At 40.8% G+C, this 8,121-nt stretch overlaps 1 long non-coding RNA gene and 2 other non-coding genes across 3 annotated transcripts; all 3 read left to right on the top strand.

The window, feature by feature from the left end:
- On the top strand, positions 1-191 carry LOC121646775. The gene has a single exon (XR_006011713.1). It is a non-coding gene; the product is annotated as a U2 spliceosomal RNA (small nuclear RNA).
- A 1,050-nt stretch (positions 192-1,241) lies between these two features.
- On the top strand, positions 1,242-1,405 carry LOC121646747. Its single transcript, XR_006011691.1, has one exon. It is a non-coding gene; the product is annotated as a U1 spliceosomal RNA (small nuclear RNA).
- A 1,933-nt stretch (positions 1,406-3,338) lies between these two features.
- On the top strand, positions 3,339-4,819 carry LOC121646411. Its single transcript, XR_006011631.1, has 3 exons — positions 3,339-3,393; positions 4,493-4,570; positions 4,681-4,819. It is a non-coding gene; the product is annotated as an uncharacterized LOC121646411 (long non-coding RNA).
- The last annotated feature ends 3,302 nt before the right edge of the window (positions 4,820-8,121 follow it).

Here is an 8,121-nt window from a genome sequence, read left to right as displayed (position 1 = left end):
ATCGCTTCTCGGCCTTTTGGCTAAGATCAAGTGTAGTATCTGTTCTTATCAGTTTAATATCTGATACGTTCCCTACCCGGGGACCATATATTAAATTGATTTTTGGGACAGGGAGATGGAATAGGGGCTTGCTCCGTCCACTCCACGCATCGACCTGGTATTGCAGTATTTCCAGGAACGGTGCACCTCCTACTCCTCATGTCGAAGAAAAACAAACTCACTAATCCGTTCTCTTATTTAGCGGCGTTATCTTTTTTTTTCTCTATTTCTTATGGCAGGTGATGTTAAATTTGCTTTTCTCCTATTTAAAAACTGCACAATAGTTCAACATGCTGTAAGGTTTCATTGCTGATTTCATCTCTAAATATGCGACTCCTGCCTGCTTTTTATAGAATATACTAATGCACTCAGTGAAACGCCCTTTTTCAGATACACCCAATAAACAGCGTGTTGCTTGCTTCAAATCTTACTAGTAGCGTAGAAGACATGCTGCTATGGTGTGTACAGAAGCTGGGCTTAGATTCGCTGCATGGTTGAAATCTGCAGTTACGTCTGTTCACCACTAGATGGAAGCAGCGTGTATTCGTTGTTGTAGTTTTACAGCCTGATGAACATGTTAATGACTCTTTTCTTCATGGTTGATAAATATAAAAAGAAATTAAATGACATATGTGAGATTAAAAACAGCTAGTTGTGATATCTATGTATGTTGTGTTAAAATCCCATCATAAACTAACATTGTTTAAACTCCAGAACAACAGGAGGCAGCAGCAGCATGATTGTCAGTTTCCCAGTACTAGCTAACAAAGAAGCAGGAAGTGGTAGCCCTGTTAGCAGAACAGAACATGTGACTCGTGTGTTTGTGTTTTTATTCTTTTCTTTGGATGTCAGAAAGTGAAGTAAACACTTTGTGGTTGAAGTTTGATTTACCATTGATCCACTTGAACCATCTTTTAGGTTTTTAGTCACTTGCAGGGCAGCACATCTATTAAACTGGGTAATGTTTCAGTTAGCATTTTGAGTTTCCTGAAGAGCATTGCATTATGGGAAACATCAGTCTTTTGTTTTATTTTAAAAAATAACAGTCTTTCAGTGTTTACATAAATCTACACCCATACATAAATTGCGTGTGTAATAACATCCCCTGTATTCGCAGGTTCAGTTAGTTTGTAGACGGGTAATACCATGACTTAACTTAGTATGTGTATGGATGACCCCCCTGGCCATGAGGTATTCAACTCATACTTACCTGGCAGGGGAGACACCATGATCAAGAAGGTGGTTCACCCAGGGCGAGGCTTGGCCATTGCACTCTGGCTATGCTGACCTTTGCGAATTCCCCAAATGTGGGAATCTCGACTGCATAATTTCTGGTAGTGGGGGACTGCGTTCGCGCTCTCCCCTGATTGCACTGTTAAATAAAAACTGTGTAGAGATGTTCATGAAATGTGACTGGATAGTAGTGATTTAAATATCCAGCTGTAGATGTTATATTTGATCATACTTTATTAAAACATGTCAAATAAAATGTCATTTTACCGTTATAGGGCTGTTTATCTGCATAGAAAGGCATGCTAGGGGTAATGAATTGTTAGTTAGTGTCAATTAACCTTCACTTAGGTGAACTTCACATGTCCCAAGTGTCACTAAATGCATCATGTAATGCTCTTCATTATGTTGCTCTACATCAACACAGAAAAATATCATTGGCTGTTTATTATTACAAATTTAACATCAGACAACCTCTCAAGTTGTAATAATCAGCTAATTATTTTCTAAAATGTATTACTTAAAAAAAACAAAAAACAAACATAAAAATGAGAGCGTTTATGCCATCCTTTTCCTGGTTAGCGCTCCAGCATGGCTCCCTCATCAAAGCTTTTCTAGACCCACCCCTAGATCCTTTCTGTCACCTTTCAACCACCTGGTTAGAGAAGGATCCTGCTGTGATTTGTATTTCAGAACCTGTTCATAATTTCCCTTCACCACATTCATGGCTCCTAAAAGTAAACCACTGGTTTAGAGAAGACATCCTCTTGTTTGATCTTGCTGTTGATATCTGAAACTGATCCATTTGACTGTTTTATAACCAGCAGACTTCACAGCTGTGGCTTCTGCAGACTTCAGCTAATAATGAAAATAATATCAAATAAATGCAAACCATGGGCTATCCAATTAAAGCAGGCTACCGTTTCACATCAATATCCTGCTAGTTTCCTCCTCCTCAACACGAGCTGAATGATAAACAAGCAAGAGAGACGATACGGATCAGCTGATCACCAACAGTCACGTCGTGATTCAAGGAGCAACAAGAGAGAGAGGGAGGGAGGGGAGGAGGCAGACGTGCAGCACAGAAGCAGAGAGCAACTAAAGCAGCAACGTTTGAGCAAAGCTGTGCAAAGTAAATAAAACCAGCAGAAACGCAGCGGAAAACGTGTGGGTGTTAAACCTTCTCACCTGGAAAAGTGTAGGTGTCAAAACACCCACATCCCCCACTGGTGCACTGCCTCTGTATGGGCCTATAGCCTACTGTAGCCTATCTCAACTATTATTCATCTTAATCTTATAGAGATGTGACGTTCATGAACAAATCAATTCTTTTGAACGACTCTTTTAAATGAACAATGGGAACCGATTCACAGCTGTGAGCCGTTCATTTGTGAGCCATTCTTTTTATTTACAAATTTTTACACTGTCTTCATCAAATCAAATTAAACTTTATTTATAAAGCAACACAAAGTTCATTACATGATCAAAAACATAAGAATAAAAACAATGAAATCTTTCACACAGTCACACGCACACACGTATACACACACACGCCAAGCCCAATCCTTTGGTAAACTTCAGGCGTGGCCAGCCGTCTTCTCTGCGATAAATATCCTGCTGCTTTGGTTTTCTTTTGATAGGCTTTGTGTATTGTGCATGGAGAGGAGTAGCGGGTGTATCAGCTGTCAGTACGTGTGCATGTGTCAGTTGATCCACACTGAGCGGTTGTGAGCCACCAATAGAGCTAATGAAGACTTTTCTTACAACATTCAGATTAAATGCATGGGGCAGCATCAAGGAGCGGCGGGGTGGAATCTGTGGAGCTTGGAGTTGATTCTGTGGCTCTGCGCCTCACATTGGTCTATGTGTGGGAAACCCTAACCTCAGCCAAACAGTGGAAATGACTGATTACTGGTGTTTTTGTTCCTTTTAACAGTTTTTTTCTTACAAGTAAATGGATGTGTATGACAGTTCTGCAGACACGAATACAATTTATTTAATATGTATTAACACAACTGCGACAGGTGAACTTCAGAGTAATGTTTTGTTTTTGTTTTTTTTCCCGTCAGTCGCAGCCCAGCAAGACAAAAATCCTGATGGAAGCTTTGTGTGGAAGTATGCAAGGTGAGTCCAGGAGACATTTTCCTTTTACGTGAATATGGTCACTCATTTATTTGCCAGACCACCTCAGACTGGATGCAGATCAAATCACTGAGGATTTCTTCTTTTACTTTTTCTTATTCTATAATGCTGCTGCAACACTGGAATCTGGGATCAGTGAAGGACGTCTGATTTGTTGACATTATTGTCTTCAGATGTGATTATAGGCTGAGAAACACTGCACAAAATGTATGAAAAACTTGACACACTGTCTACTGTTTTTCATGTAGTACATTTAAATTATGTCCATATTTGGACTACATATTACAATATTTATACATCAACATTCAGCTGCATGCTTCCACAGTCGTCTTCTTGGTGCATGGACAGTAAAAGAAACTGTCTTCTGTTTCTCGTCAGGTCGTCTGAATTGTTTGAATTCATTGAAGCATTTTCAAGAAAAATATCTTGAGAGGAAATACGGATCTAAAAGAGACTGGTTAAAGCTTGTTACTCTGACTTTAAAATATTTGGAACTAATGTTAATTAATTTTCCTTAAAAATGATAAAGGACTTAATGTTTGAGTGTGAATCACAGTACAGGGATTCAAATCCCACGTACAGATGCAAATATGGGACTCGTTCATGGTTAATGCTGCGGTGGTAAATCCATGCATAACAGAATTGAGGAGAAAATAACTGTGCTGTTAATTTCATAAGATCCAGGAACTAGACTGATTCTATTACTGCAGTCCTTTAGATACATGTATGTTGGATCACTTAAGTGTAGATAACATAAATTGTGGGGGAAAGTAAATGTATAATGTGTGTAACATGGTGTTGGCCAGTAGTTGACGCTCTCTGCCAGCTGGTGGCAGTCTCACCACATCAGGGCCGAACACCACCCGAGCAGAGGAGAAATGACATGCCATCTATATTATAAATGTCACTATTTATGATTGACTGATCAGGTGTTTTATACCTGTGTCATTTTTTATGCTTTATGTAAGATGGGGAGTGTTTGGCTGTCTTAGGTCCAAGATAATGTCATACAAAGTATTTATTACCCTTAAGAAGTAGATTTAAAGCGGTTTCAATCCAGATTTGCTCTCATTAAGTTCAGATGGTGCGTCCTTCCTCAGACTTGCTTGCAGATGTTGAGTGAAGTCACATGGCCACGATGAAAGATCACACTCATCAGGTATCATCTTTTGAAAATAGCATTACTGTAATGAATGGTTATTTACAAGACTTTTAATTTTAGTGTGTAGTTGATTTTTCTTTTCTTTGTATCTCACTTGCTTTCCACAGGCTGGCTTGCAGCTGAAAGCACAGTGTCATTACCTGGCCACGTGGAGGACCGCAGTCAGCAGATGCTGTGCAGGAAGTGGTGGCTTCAAAATGCAGACCAGGGGCCTTAGAAATCCCATGTACGCATTTCAAGTGGAGCTCTGCCCTCCGTAGATTTTGTAATAAGGTATTCAGTGATTTTTAAGGTATTTAAGTAATGACATATTTAAAAAGTTATCGAGTATTATTACTGTTTAAGTAATAATATATTTGATGAGTTATGCTGGGCTTACATCAGAAGACTTTAAAAGGATTTGGAAAAGACTCTAGAAACTACCAGCTCACACCTGCTCACATCTAACGACAAGTGTCTAGTCTCAGACTGAGATTTGACAAAGACTGTGAAACACTATTTATAAGACTCCAACTAGATTCTTTTAGCATTTTATGTGATATATTGGACAGTTGATATCAAACAGGGCTGATCTGCCCACAGCAAAGCAAACAAGGGGAGTTTCCCTCCAGGATCAAATAGGAATCACATCATTATTAAGTGTGGCTTTGCATCTCCACCAGCTGTTACACCGACTCGTCAGCATCTGGAGGGATGAATGAGTTTCTATTCTTCTCTCATTTGTTAGATCATTATACTGAAACACATAAATGATCCACAGCAGACGTTTACTTCGTAATAACCATCCGCTCCTCTTTCTGGATGGTCCACCTACAACGTTTGTAATGAAGCAGAGGTTCATTACGTGGACTGTGTAGTATAAATTATTGTAATTAGCTTGTTTATGCCGTTTTTGCACTTTAATTCACAGTTTGGTACTCAAGAAAAGCACAGTCGCACACAGAATGTTTAGTTGTTTATTGAAGAAGGGAATACTAATACAACTGATTTTGTCTGCGTGAAAGAGTCTTTAGTCTTTGAGGGTGATAGACAGGAGCATTGTGTGTATATGTGAAGTGTAACGGTAAATTAATAGTGTAATGGTGTTGACTCACCTGACTCCACAGGTTTGGGCAAATGGGTTTCAGGTGGCCTCGGCATTCTTTTATGGTTTGGGAGAAACCATGAGACAGAGGAGTTAGAGGGAATTTATTTGTATATTGGTTTTGGGTTTACTTTATTTTTGGGGTGTTAGGTTAATACTTTAGGTGTGTAAATACTTTTTAGGATTTTGTACGGGATAATTTTAGCAGGAAAAGTTTGTTATAATTGGAGAAACACCTGTTGGGAGCTGTTGTTGCTTCTGTCAGAGCTCATCTATTGGTTGTTGATTGTGTTGCGTCACTGCGACTTAAAATAATATCAAACACGTTTTATATTGCCGCAGACCCAAGACTAGGAAAAGATTGACATGAAACAACGCAGATTACCGCCTTAAACCTAACGTTTGAGAGGACGGGAGCACGCTGTGACTCCAGTAAGACTCCTAAGATTTCCTAAAGACTTCCGTTTTTAGTCTGCGACCGTGAAAATCGTTTGGTGTGAGCCCAGCATTACTTGCTTATGCCATCAAAGCCGGGGCTTATCGGCTCTGCTTCTCGTGGGCTGCTGTGCTGCAGGATTGAAATTTCCCTGCTGCGACACACCTGACTCAGATTAATGGCTCATTAACAGGGTTGTGCAGAGCTTAAAAATCTGTTTGGGAGGACCATTTAATTTGATCAGGTGTGTTGGAGCAGGGAAACGGCACAAACCTGTTGGACAAGTGGCTGTCGAGTCTTAATCTAAGCACTTTATTAGGACATTATTATTGCAATCATATAATTAAATATAATACAATTTATTCACTTGCTAGTTTTATTCATCCATCCATCCATTTTCTTACTGCTTATCCAGGGTCAGGTCGAGATGTCAAAGCAGAGAAGCCCAGACTTCCCTCTCCCCGCCCACATTTTCCAGCTCATCCATGGGGATCCCGGTGCGTCCCAGGCCAGCAGAGATCCCTCCAGCATGTCCTGGGTCTACCCAATGGATCTCCTCCCGGAGGGATGTGCCTGGAACACCTCACCAGGAAGGCGTCCAGGAGGCCTCCTGACTAGATGCCCGATCCCCCTCATCTAGTTCCTGTCGTTGTGGAGGACCCAATACTGAGGCCACCAAACTCAACACCTCAGCTGCAACTAGAAATTCTTTCCATAAAAGTCATGAACAGAATCGGTGACATAGGGCAGCCTTGGCAGAGTGTGACCCTCACTGGAAACAAATCTGACTTGCTCCAGGACTCCTCGGTGACACGGTACAACTCCTTGTCCAGGTCCATAAAGCACATGTAGACTGGTTGGGTAAGAGTACACATGTAGACCCGGCCGCCGCCCAACTCACAATGCACCCGACTCCTACAGCCCCTCCTGCAGGTGGTGAGTCCACATGTTACCCTTTCTGGCTGAGCCCGAATGGGCCCCAGGGACAAAGGCCCGGCCACCAGGCACCCGCTTCCATACCCCACCTCCAGGCCTGGCTCCGAGTCCGGGCAAAGGGAAACCCTGAACCACTGTTGTACCTCATCATAGGGGTTATAACAGCTATAAAAAATATTTTTTATTAAAAATATACTTGTCTTTTCTAACATGCCATGTATTTATACCACAGAGGATGTCGGTAATCTGTATCTTTGATTGGTTGGATGCTGCTTAGAAGTACTTCTCTATCCTGAATAAAAAACTATTTAGAATCAGGTCAGAAGGAAATTTTGTGTTTTCAGATCACAGCAGAACAGCAAACATGATTAAAATGAACATATTTACATGTTACAATCTATATTAATAAGTTAGTATTGTACAATATTTACAGTCGGATTGTTAAAATACTAAATTTTAAACTCCTTGCGATACTAAGGATGGTGTTAAGTACTATTTTTGGTATGACAGAGGGGGGGGACATGTAAGTATGGATACCCGTGCTAATTAATATTTAACTAGATACTAAATGTTAGTATCTGGATTTATTTTTTATAATAAATATAATTTATAGATCTCTAAAACATCCTCAGTCCTCCAGCTTGTCAACAACATGGTTAAAGTATTCATAGCTCTCAAAGACTGTTGTCCAGACCTTTTAAAGGGGACATCATCTAAACTGGGCAGAATGCTGTCTTTTTGTATTTTTTATGTCCCTGTATCAGTTGGCCGCAGATTGTACAAACAGGAACTTTTTGCACCGGTGACACTTTGGCTCCAACCTCTGAGAAGTGCTCCTTCTGCTTGTGCTTGTACTGCGTAGCTCTTATCCAGGATGAATGACTGCCAGTGCTGGGAAATGTGGTGGTGGCAGTCAGTGGAGGGATAGCTGGAGGTGCTGTTTTTAAAGCACCAGCAATTACAGGGATCACCTGACAGCCTGGTGTTGTGAGCTGTGTGGATGGACCTGCAATTTCAGAGGAAGCCGCTGGTGTAGCCGGAGAGTGCAAATGGCTGGTGATGGTACAGGTGACGGGCACAAGTTAAAATCTA

Source organism: Melanotaenia boesemani, chromosome 9, assembly GCF_017639745.1.
Source record: "Melanotaenia boesemani isolate fMelBoe1 chromosome 9, fMelBoe1.pri, whole genome shotgun sequence".
Taxonomy (NCBI): Eukaryota; Metazoa; Chordata; class Actinopteri; order Atheriniformes; family Melanotaeniidae; genus Melanotaenia; species Melanotaenia boesemani.
This window is presented reverse-complemented; position numbering and strand designations above follow the sequence as displayed.